Below are 23,379 nucleotides of genomic sequence, written 5' to 3' on the forward strand. Positions count from 1 at the left end.
ACAGAAGATATAAGTGACAGGTACTCAGATATGGCACTCAGAAATTGAGAGACAAAGGGTAAAATAAGAGAAACAACAACAAAAGCAATACTTGCAAAACTGTTTGGTGTAAGTGAACTGAACACCTCGGGGGGGAAGGGGGAGGGGGCAGGGGGGTATGAGGGATAAGATAACAAACAGTACAAGAAATGTATCCAGTGCCTAACGTATGAAACTGTAACCTCTCTGTACATCAGTTTTATAATAAAAAAAAATAACATATCCATAAAAAAAAAGAGAATGACAGAAAAGGCAGAGGAAGAAAACGATCAGCAAGAGAAGTTGGAAAGCAAGAAGAATGTCCAGATAGTAGAATGAGGCCTCCTTTTAAGTAAGAGAACCTGAAAAAGAGAACCAGGAAAGCCAACTGAGATTATGAGACAAAGGAGGGCTGAGAGAGTAGATTTGGTGCTAAGGGTTTGGAGGGAAAAGTCAAAACTTGGGCAGTCTGACTCCAGAGGTCACCGGAGAGTCTGCTGCCCCCTGCTGCTGGATTTGATTTAATCAGATAGAGTAAATCAGTATTTACCCAGCCAGCCAGGCACTTCATGCTGTCTTAGTCATTGTCATCACAGTTTTGTGAATAGTTATCTTCATTTATTTTAATATCCATTATATATAATTTATAGTTAAAAAATTAAGCTCAGGGCTGAGCATGGGGGTAGATACCTGTTATGCTAGTCACCGAGGAAGGGGGATCTTAAGTAGAATGTCATTTGGGATCATAGCAAGATGAAGAAAGGAAGGAAGGAAGGAAGGAAGGAAGGAAGGAAGGAAGGAAGGAAGGAAGGAAGAAAAGGAGGGAGGGAGGGAGGGAGGGAGGGAGAGAGCGGGAAAAGAAAGAAAGGAAGGAAGCAAAGAAGGAAGGAGGGAGGAAGGAAGGGAAGAAGGAGAGAGAAAGAAAGAAGGAAAGAAAGAAAGGAAGGAGAGACAGAGACAAAAAAAATAAAAAAGAGAGGGGGAGAGAAGACAGGAAATGAAAGAGAAGAAAAGGGAAGAAGAGAAGAGGAAAAGAAAAGAAAAACAAGGGCAGCTCAGAGAAGTACTATAATTTGCTAAGTTATAAAAATCACTAGCCTGTAAGTTCCACAGGGCAGGAGCTAGACTTTTTATTCATTGTTTCCTTTGTCACAGTGTTGGGCAAATAGGATACTTTCGTTGGACAAGGAAATGAAATAAAATGAAATGAATGAAATCCAGTATTGAAATCCGTTTATGTGAACTTTAAGCCAGTAATCTTTCCAGATATACATTGCTGCTTATCAGTCTTGTCCCAGTGGGAGAGATTGTTTTATTCCCAATTGCTCTCAAAATTTCTTCAGAAATAAGAGTGAAGAAATTTATGAAAGATGTTATTTTGGAGAAAAAAGCAACAGACAATTGTAATCTCACTTTGCAACTTGCCCAACTCTGATAAGTCAATCTAATAATCAAGTCAATCAAAGATGAATTCTTCTTTAAGGCAATTTTGCTTTCTAGATCATATTCATGTCAAAACTCACAAGCAAGGAAATGTGCATGAAATTTCAGAAAGAGTTTAGGAAGAAAGTACCTCTGTCATGTCCTGAGAGTCAGTCTTTGGCCAAATTGCTTCCAATTATTGGAAACAACTTCTTATTTACTTTTTTCTGGAGAAGACTATTTTCATACACATATGTCAGAAAACAAACGTATGGAAAGTGGCAAGAACTTACTGAAGCAAATCTTTAGAATCTGAGCTGGTACTAGTGGCTCACAACTGTAACCCTAGTTACTCAAGAGGCTGAGGTCTGAGATCACACTTGGAAGGCAGCTTGGGCAGAAAAGTCCATGATACTCTTCTCTCCAATTAAGCACTAAACAAGCTGGAAGTGGAGCTGGAGTTCAAGGGGAAAGCACTATCCTTGAGCAAAAAAAAAAAAAAAAAAAAAAAAAAAAAGCTCAGGGACAGCATCCAGGCCCTGAGTTCAAGCCCCAGGTCTGGCAAACACACATATATACACACACACACACATACACACACACGCATGTGCACGCGCATATTCACACACATATACAATCTAAAAGGAAAGAGACTCAGATTTAACTTCTATGACTAAATTTTAGCCTTTTGGGTGAAAATATTGGGAATTAGCAGTTTCCTACAACTCTAAATTTTAATCTTTTTGGTGAAAACATTGGGAATTATCATTTTTCTAACAAAGATAATTGTAGCTACAACAACCTGTTTGTGTCTAACTATGGGGCTGGCAATATACTGACTGTCAGCTTCTTTCATTTAATCCATATTCAGCTGTGAGCACCGAAGAGTGCTTTTCAGTTCTGCCTCCAACTAAACTCAAGATTGAATTCTGAACTAGACTCTCTAAATATCAGCTTTCCCCTCTGTAGAAGAGGACTAAAAGTGCCTGATTATCTAATTTACAAGGTTGTTTTTGAAGATAAAAGTAGAGAATATACATATTAAACCAGTAACAATCAAAAGCACAGAAATGTACAATATCACCACTACCAGATGTCTAGAAGATACATTGAACTCATTCCAACCAAGAAAGTAGAAATATTCTCAAGCAACCATAGTTGTTGGGTTTTCTTTCTCACATCATCCTTAGGAAATACAGAATTGAGTAGCTATTCAAGACCCTTCCAAGCAAGGCTGTCCTGATGCACCCTGGGAGGAAAATTGCCATCACTCATCTTGTAAATCCTTAAAACCATCCAGAGCTTCCAGAATCATTTATCCCCTATAGATTTGTGTGTATGGGTCTCTAAGCCCGAGGTCCCAAGCCCTTGTTATCATTTTCCTCAAAGTAAAATTTTAGGAAGTCATAGTCAAAATTAGTTTCTCTCTCCAGGCACCACTCTGGTCTAGATGTTAGAAACAGGAAATGGGATGGGTCACAGAGAGCCAGGTGTCTTTTTTTACTGGTCTGAGTAACAACCTGCTACCTTTCTTGCTTCCCTAGTCAAGACATGGCGTCAGGACCGGCCCTCTGAGTGCAGATGTTTAGAGACATAGGAGAAGGCAAGGCGGAGCACACTATAAAATTCCACCTTTGAGTGGGTTGGAATGTGGCTCAGTGGTAGAATGCTTGCCTAGCATGCACAAGGTCTTGGGTTCAATTCCTCAGTACCACATAAAAAGAAAAGGCCAGAAGTGGCATTGTGGCTCAAAGTGGTAGAGTACTAGAGTGCTAGCCTTGTGCAGAAGTGCTCAGAGACTATGCCCAGACCCACAGTTCAAGCCCCATGACTAACCAAAACCAACAATTCTACCTTTGTGGTCCATATTCCAGGATTACCTGGAGAAATGGTGGGCTCTGACAATGTTTGCCAACAGAAATAATCATTACCATTCACAATAGTCACCCTCCATCTGCAGAGATGTTTCAAGATACCCAGTGAGTACCTGAAGCCCCAGGTAATGCCCAATTGGATGTATACTGTATTCCATTTTTACCATAGACCTTAGCAATGTCAGCATGTAATTGTTTTCTCTGTCCTTAGTAGGTCAAGAATATTCACCTTTGCATTTGGAGGAAGCACATTACAGCTTTTCTCAGGCATATCTGAATCAGCAACACTTGTATTCTTGGACTCTGAAGTCATTAATAAAAGAAATCAAAGCTGCATGGGCAACCTCACACTGAGAGTGACAGACCATCTGATAATTGGTGGGTAGGTGGCATATATATGGTGGATACGTTGGAAGAAAGGATGACTCAGAGTCTGGGTAGGAGGGAGTGGAGCTGGTGTGTGATTTCATCATACTACTCAGAAAAGCATACAGTTTAAAATGTATGACTTGTTGATTTCTAGAATTGTTGAAATGCAGTTGACCATGGGTAGCTGAAACCAGAAAAAGTGAACGTAGGGGTAAGGGATGACTACTGGGCTTATTCAGTGCTCTTGTGTGCCAGGAACTTTAAATACCTTACTTCCTTTGCTCTCCCTAACACTTATCTCCTAAGTACATTATGGATGGATCTTCTTTTACAGGTAAGTAAAGTGAGACATAGAATTTCATTTACATGAACTATTTACTGAGCACCTGTTATTTTCCCCATACTGGGGCTGTAGGGATGAGTGGAACACAGTCATTGCTGTTGTGGTTAATGGGAAGTCAAACAGCTTTCTCAAGAGGGTCACTGATAATATGTAAAAGCCAAGTTTGAGTATAGATCTGTTTAGCTTTAAGTCTTGGTCTTTCTCCATTCATTTGTTCATTTACTCAGTCAACAGTAAAACATGGAGCACCGACTATGTGCTAAGCACTTTGCCAAAGAACAACATGACTCAGATACAGTATAATTGGTTCTTGCCTTCCTGGAACTTAAACCCTCTTGTGTTGCTATCTAAACCCCATAGAACCACAGAAGAGTAGTAGCCAACCTTTCCCAAAAAGCCATAGCTTGATCTTCAGTTTTAGGCTGGTTTCTCAAGGGTCTGGTTCATGTAGTTATGTCAGAATACACAGTAGGGACATTTCTGGCTGACTTTTCTTTCCATTTATGGGCTCTTTGTTGTTGTTGTTGTTGTTGTTAGAGAAAATGTCAGTTCTGGAGAGATGTACTCACTTATAAATGGAATTCATGTAAGAAAACAAAATGAATTAAAGAGTCCAATTTCCAGTGCCTTCTGGTGTAGGTCCCCTTAAGATCTTGCCTTTAGTTTTCCAAAACACAGGTAATCGTGGATTGAAGGTTGGACAGAGCTGATGAGCTCGGGCTGAGTCAGAGCCTCTCTGATCTATACCAACCGCAATGCCATCACCATGCGTCAGCTGCCCACGCATTGCTTAGGCTGAGGATGTCGTCTCTGACCTTGTTCAGAGGACTGTGGATGGCGTGTGTAGATTTGATTAACGTTTGGCTGATGGCATTGATTCTTGCTGCGAGGAGGAAGCAAGGTGTTCTGCCCAGCAGCCTTGCTCTCTTCCGAAATCCAAGGGGTTAGCAGCCCCCCAGCTCCACCTGTTGACTACTTTAGGTAACTGTCATCTAGTCTCCAAGAGCCCTATTTTGGGGCCTGAGACTGATTTTTTGTTGTTGTTGTTCTGTATTTCTTTAGCTTTTTCACTTTGGAATTAATTTCAGGACTAAATGATATATGACTAGCCCTTGTATGGTAGATGATGTAATTTCATTTTTTTGTCCTTCCAGATAAACGACTGCTGAATGCCATGACTTTCTATTTGTATCAGAAGTAGACTAATGTTTGTGGCTCAGGCTCCTGATAGGAAAACGATGACCATTTGTCTTTCCTTTTCTGGCTGTCTCTTTTCCAGTCTGTTGCCGCCTTTCCTCTGGGCTTTAACTAGTGTTTCGAGAAAGCTCCTTCATCTCCCATTCCTCATAGTGGTAGCTCCCTGTAGCTCTCCACCATTTCCTTTAGTTTCCTTGGCTCTTTTTTCTGTAATTCTCCCAGAGCAGTTTTTCTCTGCGTGGCACATCTGAAGCCAATCAAGTGTTTTGATGCATGCTGAGTCCACATCTAATCCCCCTCACCAGCATCCTTCCATGACGGTTACCAGTGATAAAGATAGAATTTGTCTTAAATTGCTTTCAGGTCAAATTTAACTGATAGACTGACTGGGTTGCCAGAGTCTAGTTTTGTAACTTAAAGAGAAAGTTGTTACCCTAGTTCTTGACACCGAACAAAAATTAATAAGTGCTATTTTCTTCCCTTCTTGGCAGAAGTCATTCAACCTGCACTGCCTGCACTGAAGATGAGGCATCTTCATGTTCATACCCATTTTCAACTTTACACAGAATAATTCGGGTAAATTATAAGCTCATAGAATCCCCAAGTAACCCTTAGAGATTATCTCTATTGACTCAGGCAATTTGACAGGCTTTAAATACATGAGTAAATGTTAAAAAATAAGCAGACAAGATAATGATACCTGCCAGAACACTCCATCTTGGCTTAAAAAAAAAAGTACAGTCTCCAGGAGGCAGAATCTACTGGCTCTCTGTATTATCTCTTCCCAGGAACCATCCACCCTGCCAGGGGTCATCTGCTTTGATATATGTGTTGCTTTTAAAAAATATACCATGTGTGGAAAAGTAAAAATGGCATCTCCCTCTTCATAACTAGGGCATAATAAAAGCATATCCCCTGACTATAACATCTCAATGCAGGTATACCTGAAAGGAAGTGGCTTGACCTGGGGAAGACAGCACAGATGCTGATGTTTAGGGCACGTGCATTGAATTCTGAGGCCCTTTCTGCATGGGCCCTAGACCTGGGTAGTCAGTAATTTCTTTGACCTTTGCTTACCCATTTGCAAAATGGGAAAATGAAAACCAGTCACAGGAGGCGGGGGGTGGGGGGAGTTGAGGGAAAGTTAAATGATCTCAAGTATACAAAATGCTTGACATTTAGAGAGCACCCATTGATATTTCCTGTTGCATATTTGAATCCTGTATCAAACTCAAAAGATATGTTATGCCACTGAGAACAGGAAACAATTCAGGACAGATTTTTCTAGCCACACTTAAGCTATATCACCCCACCCCCAAGGGTAATCTACATAATAGAAATGTTTCCAAATAAATAAAGCAGGCAAAAGAATAGCACTTTTCTTTTTTAAAAAAATAATTGATTTCAATTTTTACAGTGTAATTGGATACAGCTTGTCTTGCTTTGTACTATATCTCTACAGTATTTTATCCTTTAATTTGATACTTAGATTTGACTACTTACCATGTTCCTCATTGGGTACTTCACCTACATTTTCCTCAGGTAAGACATGATTTTGTTTCCCAGGAAGGGTCATGACTACTTCAGTACTACAGACAACGATCCATGCAATTGTCTGATTTGAGAATGCATTAGAAGATGTGTGAATGCGTGTGTGAATCTCCAAAAGGAGACATGCCACTGATTCATGATAAATGAGACCTGTATTGTATTCATTTTCTATGACACAATAAGAGACTCTGAACAAGTATTTCTTGGATGTTTGAGTCTCCTCTTTCATCACACCTTACTCAGTAATCAGCAAGGGAAATGAACTGGAATATTTTCCTTATGGCAAACATCTTATTTTCATTTGTGTGAACTAACCACATCAGATGATTTCTGGAAATTTAGTACTCAATAAGTATCACATATGATCTCCTCCTCCTCCTCCTCCTCCTCCTCCTCCTCCTCCTCCTCCTCCTCTTCCTCCTCCTCCTCCTCCTCTTCCTCCTCTTCCTCCTTCTCCTTCTCTTCCTCCTCCTCCTCCTCCTCCTCCTCCTCCTCCTCCTCCTCCTCCTCCTCCTCCTCCTCCTCCTCCTCTCCACCTCCTCCTCCTCCTCTTCCTCCTCCTCCTCCTCTTCCTTCTTCTTCTTCTTGATTGTGGGGCTTGAACTCTGGGCCTGGGCGCTGTCCCTGAGCTCTTCAGCTCAAGGCTAGTGCTCTACCACTTCTGGTTTTCTGGTGATTAATTGGAGATAAGAGTCTCGCAGACTTTCCTGCCCTGGCTGGCTTTGAACTGCAATTCTCCGATCTCAGCTTCCTGAGTAGCTAGGATTACAGGCATAAGCCACCAATGCCTGGCTCACATATATTTTTTTTCTACTCATGAATCTTGTCTGGTCTGGCCCTCATCTACTTCCCCTGCCCATACATATGAGAATGCTTCTAGTTCTTGAAGGAACCTTGCTTCTCCAGCCTTGTGTTTTTCACATGCTGTTCCATCTGCCTGCAACACCAGCCCCTCCCCAAAGAACTAAATTCTGCAGGCTCTCCAAATTTGAGCTTAAATAGAACTTCCTCTGGAAAATCTTCCCAACCCTCTATTTGTTATTCATTGCTGTGTAACAAACCTCCTCAAACACCATTCAACTTGATGTCTTCAAACCACCAGTATTCATTTGCTTCTGATCATCACTGGAGTTGGGCTCAGCTGCAGACAGCTCATGTCTGCTTCACTTGACATTAGATCAGCCTGGTGGAGTCTGGAAGGTCAAAGACTGCTTCACTTACAAGTCTGGTGCTTCAATTGTAACAGAAAGCAGAATCCCTTTATTTTCCCTATGAAATGTCTCCAGCTTCTTTATGGGATGATTGGCTTCCAAGAGGGTGAAAACAGAAGCTGTAAGACACTTTAGTGATGATTCTCAGAAGTCACAAGTTGTCCTTTCTTAAGTTCTACTGATCATTCCCAGATTTGAAGGGGAAATAAAGCCTAATTCGTGGAGTAGAAAGTGTTTAGAATATAAATATGAAAAGTCGGTGGACATCTTGGTAGTGATCTTCCACACGTTCCTAGACTAGGTTAGTTCTGATCATTGCTCGAGTGCCACCTTCTTCTCCAGTTATTAGTACTTACTCAATGCCTGTCATTCTCGATCACCTCTCATGCTAGCCAATATAAACTATTAGGACAAGAGTCCTGTTCATTACTATTCATACATATGGAATGAGTGAATGAATAAATGAATAATGGATGACTGTTCTATAGTCCAAACACATAGTACAAAGAAATCCACATATGTGTAATGCATGTAGCTTTCCTTTCTTGGTGATCATAAGCTTGACATTTAAAGCTGTACGAATCTTCCTTTCCTCTGAAAATATTGAGGATTGAAAAAGATCCTCAAGGTTTGAAGTTTAATCATCTCTAAAGGCACAGAGAAGCTTTAACAGTCCATAAAAGTGCTTGGAAAATTCTGACTCCTCAGCAGGAACAGGCACCATTGTCATGCAATCTGTCTTTAAGCTATTGTAACTTGCCTTGATTTTTGTTGCCTGGAAAGACATTTCTGCAACAGTAGAATTACTTGCCCTGCTGGGTTGTTGTTTTTTTTTTTTTTTTTTTTGTCTATAAGTGGCTATTTTGGAAAATACCTTCCCCTGTCTCCATGTGTGTCTTAAAAAATGTTTTAAACAAAAATCAGAGGGGGATTTTATTTTTTGAGCACTGCAAATAAAAACATAGCTACAGAGCCCTCATGGGAGTTTGTTTTAGAGGCTTACATTTCTAAGGCTAAATTAACTACAGGCTTATGCGAATGAGAGAGAAAATACTTAGAACTAGAAGGCAAAAAAAGAGAAGTTGATCAATGTGCATTCCTTCAGATGTTCTTTTCTATGAAAACAGAACAGGATGTGCGGCATAGGGAAATTGGTTCTTTTTCAGCCAGAGCAGGATTTGAAATATCTGGTTCTGACCTATGAGTCATTTGAGGCATGAATGCCAAATGTGCAGCCAGTGCAGTGCTGCTCCCTGCCCATCTCCTAATCCTTCATCTGCCTGACCTTCGCTGGACCGAGGAGGATGACAAGCAGAAATGGGGCCATGGGCCATCCTTTCTAGTGTCTTCTACATTCCTCTCTGTAACTATCATACTATGTGCCCCAAGTATTGGCAAGCATTCCAAAGATGAAACGAATGCGTGTGGCAATAAATAATTGCTGGTTGTGTTTTAAAAATAAAAGAATGGACAGCTTAGTAAGGAACAGTTCTGGTTGATTTGATTCCCTGTAAAAAAATACATATGTACATATATTTTTGTGTGTATGTGGTGTGTGTTGTGTGTGTGTGTGTGTATGTGTGTGTGTGTACTTTCTTTTTCAGCAGGTTGGAAAAGACTGTTGAACTAGAAGAAAGCAGGCAGCATGGCCTCTAAGACTTGGAGACAGAACACTTAGCATCTCAGAGCAGAGAATGGTATGCTTTTTATTTGGATTTCTAGGCCTGAGTTCAGTGTTTATTTCTTTATCAATACATGTAAACAATGTCTCTAAGCAACCATCTTTAACTAAAGCAACAAGTTCTGAAAAACAGAATAATTACTTCCTTTTTTGGTGTTGGCCACTTAAAAATATCTCTCCTCTAAAACCACTCTCCCTGCCACACAATAGTAGTTTGTAGGTAGGGGGGAAGGTTCATCATCAAAGAGTTGAAAAATGTCTTGAGCCTCAAAGTATTAAATATCAGAGACAAAGGCCTATACAAAATTCTATCACATAACACTCTAAATTAGCCTGGGCTTTCCATTTAAAGCACATACTAAAGAAAGGGAGAGTTTTCATTGGCTTCTGGCATCATTTGTCTCAATACAGGTAGCTTTTATTGCTGCATGGTTGCCTAGCAACCTGCCACCAGGCAACCTCACTCCTTCCTCCTCATTTCCTCTACCAGTCTCTAAGGTTGTTTCCCCCCCCCCCCCTTTGCACCACAGCAGCAGGAACTGAACACTCAACCTCTGTAAGGGTGGCTTGAACATGGTCTGGGACAAGATCATGAAGGCCCTGAGTGCCAGGCTATGGAATCTCTGCCTATGGTGATAAGCAGCCAGTGTCATTAAACAAGGTCACAACCAGATCCGATCTGGCTCCTGCTTAGGCGGCAGTGAGATAACAGCTCACAGTGATGACCATGGGAATGAGAAGGAAGATGGACACTACATGGTTGCAGTAAAGCACGGTTACGCTGTGAGGGTCCTACAGACACCAAAGTGCCAGCATGCTTCAGGCCTAGGGTGGGCTAATCTGCAGAAACTGTATGTTGGGAAGTAGATAGATGGTTAAAAATAGTGTGTAACGCTGTGGGCATGCTCAGCTTGTGGTGCCAAAGGAACTGAAAGGCCAAGAGACCTATCTTCTCTTCAGCTACCCTAGGAAGCCTTTCCCTACAGAGTCTGTATCAGGCGGGTACAGATCATTTACTATTTGGCTTCCTTCAAACTACAAAAACTGGGTAAGGAAGGGGGCACGTTGGGATGGATTCTAGTTTTGCCCAAAGGCCTACTACTGTAGGATGTGTCACCCACCCACAACCCAGGGTGAGCCCACTCGGCATCTCCTGTCGCCATCCCGAGATTGGTCCAAGCTGGGCTAAAGAATCCAAGTCATTCCCTGGTGATCTCTAGATAAACATTCCCCATCAGTGAATGCAGCCCATCTTCAACCTGCATGCTGATGATGCATCCCTTTCCCTGACTGGGTCACAACATAAGCTAATACAGTCCCTTTTGTGCACCAGTCAGGTTCAAGATGGGCTTCTATCCCTTGCTATTTAAGGAGCCCTGCTTAGTACCATGTTGTCATCTTGGATATCAAGACAAATGAACTGAGGCTCAGAGACTAACTGCAAAAATGTATGTTAACATTGGGTTGTAAAAGACTAAAAACATACTTGGACATGATAAATTATACAGGCGTCTAGACATTCACACAGTGAGACCAAAAGAAGATATTCTTGGCAAAGGATCACAAAGCCTCAAGAGCTATGTACATATGACCATATAAAATGACATATATCCAAATGAACTCCAAGAAATGGAAACAAGAGGGTTTCCTCCCTTTTTTGCTGCTTTTTAAAAACCTGTTATCTGTTTGGGGGAGGGTAAGAAGGAGGCACAGAAATGGTGGGACAAAGGTCGAACAAATGCAGCAGTGATACTCACTAGATATTATGCTGGAAATGAACTATACAACTTAGAGGGGTGTGGTAGGGAACATTGCTCAAAAAGAAATATGCTCATTACCAGACTTCTATAACTATAAACACTTTGTACATCATCTTTACAATAATGACAAAAAAAAATGTATGTTAAGGTTGCCAGGTTTTAACCTGGGTTTATCAGGACTCCAGAACCAATATATACATAGATAGATGATAGACAGGTAGGTAGGTAGGTAGGTAGGTAGATAGATCATTTTGCCTTCCAACTCAACCCACAATTGTTGCTTTCAAGAGAAAAGACAAAGCGACACGCTTGGATCTCTACATTGCCCATGGTCCTCCGGTGAGGCCGTCCGTGACGTTATCTAATGCCCAATGCTGTGAAAAACAGGAGATCTGCTCATTTTACAAATGTTCTCCATCCTCTCCAGATGGTAACTCTTCTGTCTGCTCCAGTTTTACAATCAAAGCACCTACTTTCATCTTGAAAAGAATAATAGGACAGCTATTTTCACCAACCACTTAAAAGGAGGGGTGGACAACTCTAGGCTCTAAGGCACAAATCCCTGTTAAGAGCCAAGGAGTAGGGGAGTGTCCTAAGGGGTGGGGGTGGCATCAAGCAGTCACCCTCTAGGTCTCTAAGAAATACAAGCTCACTCAGAAGTTGAAGAAACCAAAGCTGGGATGAAGCTGTTGCACAGATACCCTGATATTTCTTTCTAGAATGTTCCAAGAAGAATAACTCAGCTCTAGCAACAGACAAATGCTGAGTTATTTGTGCTATACTTCAGGTTCACTGGAGACCAATACTCCTTGGTACATCAGGAATCAATGGCCAACTCTAAATTAACCCTAGGGTAGACTAGCATCACATCAGCCAACTAGGTCCATAAGGGCAGGGGAGGGTGGGTGGAGACGAGTCAAGCAGTTACACCAAGTGATGTCCATGGCTTCAAGATGACAAATTCTGGAAGCAGCAACAAGTTATGTCATACATTCTGTAGGAAGCCAGAGAGATAATGGGATGGAGATATCATGGAATGTTACTCATTGGTGAGCAAATGTGAGACACAGCCTGGAGTCCTGGGGGATTGTGGCACAGATAGATGAGTAGCAGTCATCATCACTCTGACTGCATGGGCATAGCCTGTTTTAAGCTCTTGGCTTGCACTCCATGACTCATTGAATCCTACTGCTCTGCTACACAGAAGCTTTATTATATTACACAAGTGAGTACCTTGCCCAAATGTATGTGCAGGGAGAGCTAGGTCTCAGCTTTGAGTGGCAGAGGGTTTGTGCTTACCAGAATTTTACTCAACAATTGGGGTAAAGAGATGGGGTTATTACTCTCATGTGGCCCCGTCTATACCACAGATGACAGCAGGCCTACCTACACATTTCATTGGTGGCACTGTTAGTTATATTCATCACTTGACAAACCAGATTGAAGCAGTTTAAACAGAATGACTTTAAAGTCCTTCATGTTCAGGGCTCCACGTATGTGTCTTTATACATAGAATTGCCACATTCTTATGACTGGAATGGCCTTTCTCTATTATAATCCCATCCTAATAATATCAAACATTTGCTACAACATGCAAACAACCCATTCTCTATATGGATCCTAATTGTGACTTGGGCCATGGAGCTTATTCAAAGGCCACTAGCCTGGACATATGTATTTAGACCACCAACCATCCTTTAGAGAGCAGCTTGGTACGCAGGAATTGAGGTTATGTGGTTATTCCGAAGTTGCTGCTATTGTTGCTTTGTGTTCTCCCTTTGGCATTATGCCAAAAATGCCAATAAATGCCACATGGCATTTATTTGATATACATCTGCTGGGGCATTTGTAAGCCAAGAAGAATGGATTTGCACATATGCATCCAGAAATGGGAATGTGGTATGTTAAGGAAGCAGCTTATACAAGGCAGCTTTGTAATCAGATCATCCACTAGAGTGGATTGAGAGAATGGTTGAGAGAATGGAGGAATCCCTTGTGTAAGGTCCTATATATGCCAACAAATGAGGTCTTTATTCAGGAAGGAATACAATCTGGGGCTACCTTCTGTCATGAAGAAGACTTCCTATCTACTTCCTTACATGCTTGGCTAATTATATTTTCTCAGCTCCCCTTAATTGTACAGACCAGATGCTTTATGACTAGCTATAACCATGAGAAAAGAAAGAGCATCCAAGGCAAAGTGTCTCCGATAGAGTCATAAATAGAAAGAGACCAACAAATTACCTAGTCTAGTCATGGTCTTATGCCAGTCCCTGGAGTGCAGCTCTCAGTCCAGTTAGTTTTGGTTTTCTGTATTTCTATGTTTCTATATTTATTTCATATGAACTAGAGATGGAACCCAGGAATGCACACAAGTGTTCTACCATCAAGCTACACCTCTGCCCTCGGTTTAATTAAGTTTTAGTGCTGTGTGCAACGCTGTCTTTCTCTTTTTTTTAATTTATTTTCTGTAAGTAGTTGTACAAAGGAATTGCCATTCAACAGAGCAGTTTGTGAATATAGTGCCTCTTGATCATATAGTGCCCTTTGACATTTTCCAAGTCTTTTATTTTTAAAGTAAGCCTTCCTTTCTCTCTTTTTGGAATAAACAGTGAAAGAACCATTAGTGTTAATTTCTATATCTTTTCCTGGAAAAATTCATCAACTGCAAGATGTGATACAGAAAAGTCCCATGGTGGCATTCATTTATAAATTATCTTAATTATACAAGTAATACATGAATACATTCTCTTATAAAGAAAAGAAATTACAGTATGGTTTAAATTCCCTTTGAGCATTACCTCAATCACTTTTTCCACCCTCATCTCCCCAGGGATAACCATGACTTCCTCCATGTGTTTCCTCTAAGACTATTCTCTAACTATTTGCACAGGTAGTGATACTCCATTTAAAAGACAGTTTTCCCTTATGCTCTTCAGAATAGCCAGGTTTACGGTGGGCCATATAAGATGGGAGAAAGAACACTGGACTTGGGTTTGGTAGGCCTGTAAATGAGTCCCAGTTCTACCACCATTTACCTGGCTCATTGTGGACAAATCATGTAAGCACAACCTACCTGAGACATATGATTTCTCATTGATTCTACAAATATTCACTGATTTCCTTCTAAGTACTAGGAATGTGGGCGAAGCCCTGGTCTATGGCAGCTTGCCAAGAAGTAAACACTACAGCGTACATAGGCATATGACATAGAAGTGCCAGTACTCTGGGATCACCAAACCCAGAGTTGAGAAGACCTCCTGGAGAAGGTTTTCCCTAAACTTCACTCTAAGGGAGAAGAAGGAAATAGTCAGAGAAGGATGTTGGTCCATGTAAAGATGGGGGATGGGGTTATAAAGAAGCCATTTTTCAAGCAGAGAAAATATACCCAAAGTTCACTGGCTAAAAAGAATTTAAAAACTGTAGTAATTTATTAAAAGTTCACATAGATAAAATGTAATTGAAACAGAATCTGCACAGGAAATAACTAGAAATAAGATGGAAGATCTTAGAAAGGATCATAAACTACCATGTAAAGGGTGGGAAACTGGGTGTGGTGGCCGGGGGGAGCCCTCCATCTAATATAACAGGAACATGCTCAGATTTGCCCCAGAAATAACTGCTATAGTATGAACATCTATAAACACATTCTGTTTCTTTAACCAACACAATCAGCAACGTGAACACAATGACTTCTTAGAACCATTTTCCAAGCACAGAAGAAAAAGAAGAGTGGTTGGGTGGCAGGGTGACAGTGGTGATTGATGGTGTAGAATCAATATTCCCTCAGTCTGAACCTGTGTCAGTAGTACTATTGTAGTCCAACTGTGACTTTCTTCTTCCCTTTCCCCAATCAGAGGCTTGAGTAAGGAGTAAAAGGGGAAAACTTCAGGAACGAAGGATCCAGAGACCCGAGGGCCTTCTGTCCTCACTAGGCCTGTCCTGTTATGTGAATTTATGCTGCTTAGCTAAGCCTTTGGCAGCCACAGAAATGGGAATATCCATCTGGAAAAGCTGGGCTACATCCAGTGTGCTCTGTGAGGTGCCTGGAGACTTACTGGATATGCCACAGGAGCAAGAAATTAGAAGATGGAAATATCACCTTTCCCAGCTCAAACATTCAAGGATTTTGATTTCTGTATTTAGCTCAGGAAGAACCAATGTCCCTTGGATTTCTCCCTGAACAAAATGATTGCAATCACCAGAGTTCAACAGAGCACCACATCAGGCCAGAGGCTGGCCAGGAGACAAAGCTACAAAACCAACAAACAAAAAGTCCAAAGTGAAGTCATAGGACCTTTTGAAATTGTAATTGATGTATTTTCCCTTCTCATTAAAACAAAACCAAGACTTCACTGTGATCAGGAAAGAAAACACACACACACACACACACACACACACACACACACACACACACACACCCCTCATTAGTTGACTTTGAGTTTCAAGAGTTTTCCTGGCCTTCATGAAACCTAGTAGCATGGAACTAGGGGAGTGGTAGGTTTCTTTGGATGCTTAAATTTCTGCTGCCAAATTGTCAGGGCTTAGAGGAGGGTTTAGCAAACATTTGTTGTGGTTGGTGTTTTGTAAAGGGCCCAATAGTAAAGGTTTGGGGCACTGAAAACCGTATGGTTCTTGCTATAGTCCTCAATTATCCTGGCAAGTCCTAGACAAGTGAATTAATGGGCAAGAAAGACTGTGCTCCAGTAAGACTTCATTTGTAAAGGCATGCTTCAGGCAGACTTGGCACACAAACTATAGTTTGCCAACCATGGCCTAGACTATATTTCAGAAAGCAGAGAGCAAGAAAGAATAAAATATATTTGTGATCTGAGGAAACATCTTAAGGAGAACCAGAAAAGGAAAAGGAAAGCCAGAATGTTGAAATGCTCGTGTTGTATTCCTCACTGTCTGTACCTCAGTGTTGGAACTCGGTGCAAGAAGTCATTGATAATAAAATGCTTGCATAGGCTTTAGAAATGGGAGACCCTGTACCTGCAACCGTAAGAGGGGAAAAAAGGCCTTCCAAAGCACTTATAACATAGTTAGCTTCTAAACAGGCTTTAACATCTCAGGGCCGGTGGTGGGGAAGTCCTTAGTATACACAACAAACACATTTAATTGTACAGCTTCCTGTTGTTGGCAAGGTAAAGGCATCATCCCACATCAGACCCGGTACTCATGTAGAGTAATACAAATTAATTAATTACTTAATGAATAACTGCCATTTCCTCCTGGTTCTGTTACAAGCTCATCTCATAATCTCAGGGCAATTCTGCCCCTTTGTAATTATTTGTGGAGCTGTTTGCTTCTTCTGATGCACTCAAGCGTGGTGACTGACTATGCCTTCTGCACTTTCGCAGATGCAAATTTATGCAAATAGATAACATGTAAAAAGGAATTTTGAAGGGGCTTATCCTTATTTCCGGAGAGAGCCCAGGAGCCCAGGGATATGGAGTGGCTTCTTGTCTACTCCTACCACATTGTGCTGCGTGTCCCCTACTTCATGTCACAAGCCTATTTCAATTCCCAGGCACCCTTCATGAGATAGAAGGAATACAGTGCTTAAATATAATTTTGTGTTTTCATCCTCTCTCAGTTTAGTTCCCCAGAAGGACTCTCAAACGTTATGCTGTGATTAACAGTGACTTATATATAGAAAATGCACAATTGACATGAAGTGTTTGGGAATAGATGGCCAGCTCCATCACCAGCAAAGGAGGAAGACACTTCAGATTCATGAAAGCCAAGATGTTTGCCACACCATAACAGAAAGCCTGTGATAAGTGAAAGAGAATACAACAGCAAGGTGGACATAGAAAAAGACAAAGCCTAGCCCCCACTGTAAGTTATTGTTGAGAGCACTGAAGAGACTTAAGTCTTAAAGTCATGGTGTCTGCCACCCTCTGGAGACTCCGGGAATTAATCTGTTTCTTTGCTCTTGGCAGCTGCTAGCAATTGCCTGTACATTTTGGCTCAGGGCCTTTCCTCCCTCCATTCATTGCTTCTGTCATTACATCTTCTTCTTTGACTCTTCCCTCTCTCTCACTTGCCTTTTCTATGGATCCTTGTGAGGAAATTGGGACCATTTGAATGATGTAGGACAATGCCCCCCCCCACCTCAACATCATTAACTTAATCATAACAGCAAATCAACTTTGCCATGGTGGATAACATATGAATATTCCCAAGGAATTGATGTAAGGACAACTTTAGGTAGCCATTATCCAGCCAGACCTTGGATGAGAAACTCAAAGGCTAGACTCTAGATCAAGCAGAACACTTTCTCTCTCCTCTGCCTCACCTTATTCTACACAAAGTCAGAGAATATCAGAACATAATTAAATCTGGGCATGATGGTGCATATCTTTCACCTAAGTATTTGGATTAAAGTGAGAGACGGTGGATTTTGCATTTGAGGAAAGCCTGCCTGGGTCTATATAGGGAGTTAGCTTAGGACACAAAGTGAGAAGCTGTCTTGCAACAACAAGAAGAACACAATTAGAGACTGGGACTGAAGGACTGACAAGAGGCACATCACATGTGGAATATATGGTTCCTACAAATGAAGTGCTATGGGAAGGACCAAGATCAAAAGAACCCTGGAGAAGTGCATGTTGGGAGTTGTCATCCATCATGCTTGGCTTTGTCAGAGTATCTAAGATTCCAGTAGAGTTGATAGGGATACAGCCTGCCTTGCCCTGCAGGCTGCTCCAGGTAAATGACATTGTGCATGTTCCCGGTCCTCTGACTAAGAAGCTGAAAAGGGTCTTTGTCTCTTCCTCTTTGGCCTGGGAGTCCATGTGCAGAGTTCAGAGAGTACTTTGATATCTGAACTATACCCAAGAGCTAACTCCAAATTCTATACTTTAAACTTCTTTACATAGAAATCCTTTACACAGCTTCAGAATAAGAGGAGCTGAATGAAAACATCACAGTGGCTTTGTTCTATCATGTCTAGTGGCTAAAGCAAACTGAAAACTTGAACTTAGATGAATGGAGTCCTGGATAAATCATTCTGTAGTCCTCAATTATCCATAGTTTTGGGTTCTGCAGGAGTATGATAAAATCTCGGGGGCTGGGAATATGGCCTAGTGGCAAGAAAGCTTGCCTCGTATACATGAAGCTCTGGGTTCGATTCCCCAGCACCACATATACAGAAAACGGCCAGAAGTGGCGCTGTGGCTCAAGTGGCAGAGTGCTAGCCTTGAGCAAAAAGGAGCCAGGGACAGTAGTGCTCAGGCCCTGAGTTCAAGGCCCAGGACCAGCAAAAAAAAACAACAACAAAAAAAAAAAAACTCATGCCATCCCACTCTACCCCCACCCCATCTCAATAGACAGTGGACCACCCCTTGTTCTGTGTATCCATCATCCATCTCCCTGGTTTATCAGTCACTTAGTAGTGGTCATGGTTATCCAATTGACTGCCTCTGAGGAGGAGGCGTTGCTGGGTACCCAGTGGAGCACCTCAGAGTTGATAAAGCCCAGATGTCTTCATTGGTGAAAGACAGGCTGTTAGCCAGGGTGATAGGAGAGAATGAATTCTAGCCTGGACAAGTTTTGTATACAGAGAAGTAGAGAGAGACAGAGACAGAGAGAAAGGGAGAGAGACAGAGAGAGGAAGAGACTGGGTCTGAGCATGAGAGAGAATAACTACATCCCCATCTTCCTTAGACCTAGAAACCAGTCTATATGTCTGGAGCACAGGAAAAGATGATGAGGTGATTGTAAGACCACAAGAACAGTAGACCTGGGTCATCTTGAGCCACAAGGAGGTTGAGGTCCTAGTCTGCAGCAGGGCATAATAGAATCAGACTGACATGTCAGAAGAATTGCTCTGGGTAGCACTTTGAGAGCTAACTGAAGTGGGGAGGATGGCTGGAGAGCCATTAGGAGGCATCTTAAGTCATCCAAGTTGGAGATGAGGGTGACCTAAATTAGTTAAAGACATATTTGAAATGAAAAGTGTTCTAAAGACAAGCAGTCTCAAAGTCAGACTGTTAGTATGCATATTTTAGTGCTTTTGTGACTGCATAATAAAGATTTTAAATAATGTAGCATACCTAACTGTTCCCCCCCCCCAAGAGAGATGCAGGCAACATCATATTTTGTTTATCAAATTAATTTAAACTGATTTGTAACCCAATCACATTGCAAACTGGTAGGACATTGTGGACTCCTTGACTTCTATTCACTACAGGAGTGAGTCTCTCATGATTAAAATCCATATGCGCATGTGTGTGATGATATCTCATGCCACTCCACATTAGACAGCTCCAAAAGGAAGATGCGTGCTTTCATCCTCAACCAGAAGAGAACGTGGGGTTTCTTTCAGTGGATGATAGTTTTCTATGGTTGCTCAGCAGCAGCTTTGCCAGCCTGGCTCTCCTCCTCCTGTTCTCCCTGACGTCCTAAAACCAAACCACACCACCAAGGTCCTTCAGAGAAGGTCAGTGTCATAAGCAAACCCAGTTCTTCCATGGGAAGTCCCTTCCCCTGAGGACCCAGGGTGGCAGTGACTGGTACCTGAATCTGCTTACCATCTAGAGCTGCTTTTCTCCTAGTACTTTGAGGGTAAGAGTTGGAGGCCAGCCTGGGCTACAGAGTGACACTCGAGACTCTGTCCAAAGGGGCTGGGGGAAATCAGACCTGCCTCTCTTCTGCCGCTTTACTTTTGTTCTTCCTCCTGGAGGTATGCTTTCCATATGGCAGTTAGGGGCCCTTTAAATGCTCTAATTTTCATTCTCTACCTAGGAGGAAGGGGTAGAAGAAGCACTATGGGTCCCCCAAAGCCCACCACCATCCATCCCTATGCCATCACTTAGAAAATGTCCTCATGAGGCTCCTATTTGGGTCCATCTCTGGATGAAGAGTTAGTTTTGTTACTTTCACAGGTGTCCTTTACTTCCAAATAAGCTTACTCTGTTTACCTTTAAAAAGGAAAGAAGGAAGGAAGGAGAGAGAGAGAAAGAGAAAGAGAGAGAGAGAGAGAGAGAGAGAGAGAGAGAGAGAGAGAGAGAGAGAAAGCATTATCCCCATTGGGTTGGCTTCTGGGGAAAACAGCAGCGTTTGACATAGGAGGGAGTCTGCCACATTGGGGCAGTATAACTACATCCAGCTGCCATCCTCAGCTACCTGGGTTGCCACAGGCCAGGCCCCAAATCCCTAGAGAGAAGCCCAAAGGGGCCAATAGGGCAGGCAAAGAGCAAGAGTCTGGGGGAGAGCTGAAGACAAATTTGGAACACTGTGTTCTCTGGCTTAGGACAAAAACTGAGCTTGAACACTAGCTAGATGCAAACAAGGAGAAAGGATTAGAAGGCAGTTCAAAGAACAGAGGAGAGAGAGCTCCAGTGGTTTCCCTCGGGATTTCAGCAGGCAGTTCTCCTTTAGGAGTTGGCCAGGTAAACGCCTGACTGTGGGGATTTGGAAGTAATCTAAATGGAATCTTCTTTTCTTAGCATTTTTTTCCTTTTCCTATCCAATAAAAAGGAGAACTCGGTGAACAGACCTGAGCGGATGAAAAGATAATTTCCTTAAGGGTGCTGTTAGGCTGTTAGGTAGACTGGATTTTCACACAGAACTAAAGTAATGTCTAAGAATTAGGTTCTTGTGTGCAAGTCAAAATGAACTGGGGATTCACTGAGAAATTAAAATGCTATTTTTCAATTACTGTAAGTAGAAAATAACACCATCCTAAGAATAAGAACAATTATAGGATTACTAGAGAAACAAATAATCTAGTGAAGTAAATATTAGCTTGTAAGAGATGAAGTCAATTTGGGTTTGTCACGATTAGCAGTGGCTAGGGTGGGGGTAGGGAGGGCAAGTGAAGGGGTGAGAGATACAAAGTTTCTCTTTTTCTTTCTGTTGAACTTAGGCCCTTGCACTTGTTTGGCTGGCACTCTACCACTTGAGCCATTCATCCAGTCCAATTGTTTGCTGATTATTTTGGAGATGGAATCTAGTGGACTTTACTGCTCAGGTTGGCTTTGGATCTTGGTCCTCTAGATCTTAGCCTCCTGAGTACCTGAGATTACAGATGTAAGCCACTGGCACACTGCCAAATGTCTATAGTGGATGAAGAAGGAAGAGGGCGTGAGAAAGAAGAGCTGAGTGAGATTATTCTTTGCAGAAGTTGATTGTGGAGAAAGGAGAACACCATCATATCAGCAGGAAGATTCAGGAACAAAGAGTTCAAGCTGCTTTCAGCCACTAGAAAGAAACCAAAGGAGAAAAGGAGGCAGAAATGCCTCTTTATGGAGGGACATAATCTGTGCACCTGTGTGCTCTTGTGGCAAACACTGCCTCTCTTCTTTGGTAAGAGAACCTAGACTTTAATCTGATTATCAATCCATTAGCTAAATAATGACATTCTCCAGTTTCCAGTGCAGGGAGATGTAGCCTTATAATGAGGTTTGTGCCAATAAGTAGAAATTGTAAGTGAGGATATTTATGGAAATTGTTGACTTATCTAGGAGAAAGATCTTTTATCTTTCCTACTGTCAAAAACCCACAATTATTTTAAAAATGTACTTTCTACACATTATCTGAGTACATGCCAAAGGGTACTTAATTCATTAATGAGAAGAACCAGTAAGAACAAAACTGGTCCAGTTAAAAGCAAAACAACACAGCAGCAACAATAAAAGAAATCTAAAATGGTAATGCTATTACATAAGAAAGAGGCATACATGCTTCAAGGCAATAAGGTCTTCCCTTCTGAAAAGGGTTCATTTGCATCTGATGGGTTTTCCTAAGTTAACACCTAACTTTAGCATCTTTTCAGTAATAATTGAAGAATAGGTCATAAAAAGAGTGAGATAACCCTTGGGGAGACCTGAACAAAGCCCTAGTCTGATGTTGGCAGGACATACAGTGGTTCTTTTGCTTTATTTCCATGTTTGGGATGCTTTTTCTAAACACTACCTTTCCCCCTGCTGCTGACAGGCATAGGGATGTGGTGGCTGTTGCTATAGCAGCCACAGGATAAGAGTCATGAATGAGAACTAGGGGACAAAAAGAGAAGATGCCTGATTCCCTGATGAGCCACCCAAATAGCCCTGTACCACCTACTGAGGGAGAAAAGGGGGGCGGGGAGAACAAAACCTTCTCACTTAACTTAAGCCACTGCTACTCTGGATTTTCTTCTGTTCAACCAGACTTAATTTTTTAATAGAATCAGAGGGAGACAGAAAGAAAGAGGAGTGTCTATTTAAATAATGCTAGAAATTCACTGGGTCATGGTACCCAGTGAGGTTGGCCTACAGGCAGAGATTCAGGCAGGAAGGCTTCTGTGAGACCTCCTGTAGGAAGTCTGGCTGTGTAAAGACAATGCATTGTTCGTTGGGTAATGGCTTTACAGAAATCTTGAAAAAGAAGCTAAAGAATTAAGCAAAGACTGCTGAGAAATGGAGTGATCCACAAAATCTTGGATGATGACACCAAATGGGAAATCAGAATATTTACAAATTTAAATGTTCCAAGGAGTTTACTTTCTCAATGTAACCTCTTTGAAATTGCATATAATAAGTTACCTTATCTACCATATATATACATACCTGATACAGGTATGTATGTACCTGATACAGTACCTGATACAGATATGTACCTGATACAGTATGTTTCTATCTACTTTTTCCTTTTTTTAACCCATCCTTTCTTCCTTCTTCTCTTCCTCCCTCCCTTCCTCCTTCCTGCCTATTTTTCCTTCCTTCTTTCTTTCTTCCTTTTTTCTTTTTTTGTTTTGAGACAGTTTTCACTAGGTAGCTGAAGCTAGCCTCCAATTTGTGATTTCCTGCCTCAGCCTTCAGAGTGCTAAGATTACAGGAATGTACTATCACAATGAGATGTTATTATCTACTTGATACACTCATAACTACCTGTTACTTTTCAGGATTGTATTTCCAAAGCGATATTTGACCTATTACTCTGAGGGACTTAAAGAAATCTAGCT

Source organism: Perognathus longimembris, chromosome 12 (assembly GCF_023159225.1).
Source record: "Perognathus longimembris pacificus isolate PPM17 chromosome 12, ASM2315922v1, whole genome shotgun sequence".
Taxonomy (NCBI): Eukaryota; Metazoa; Chordata; class Mammalia; order Rodentia; family Heteromyidae; genus Perognathus; species Perognathus longimembris.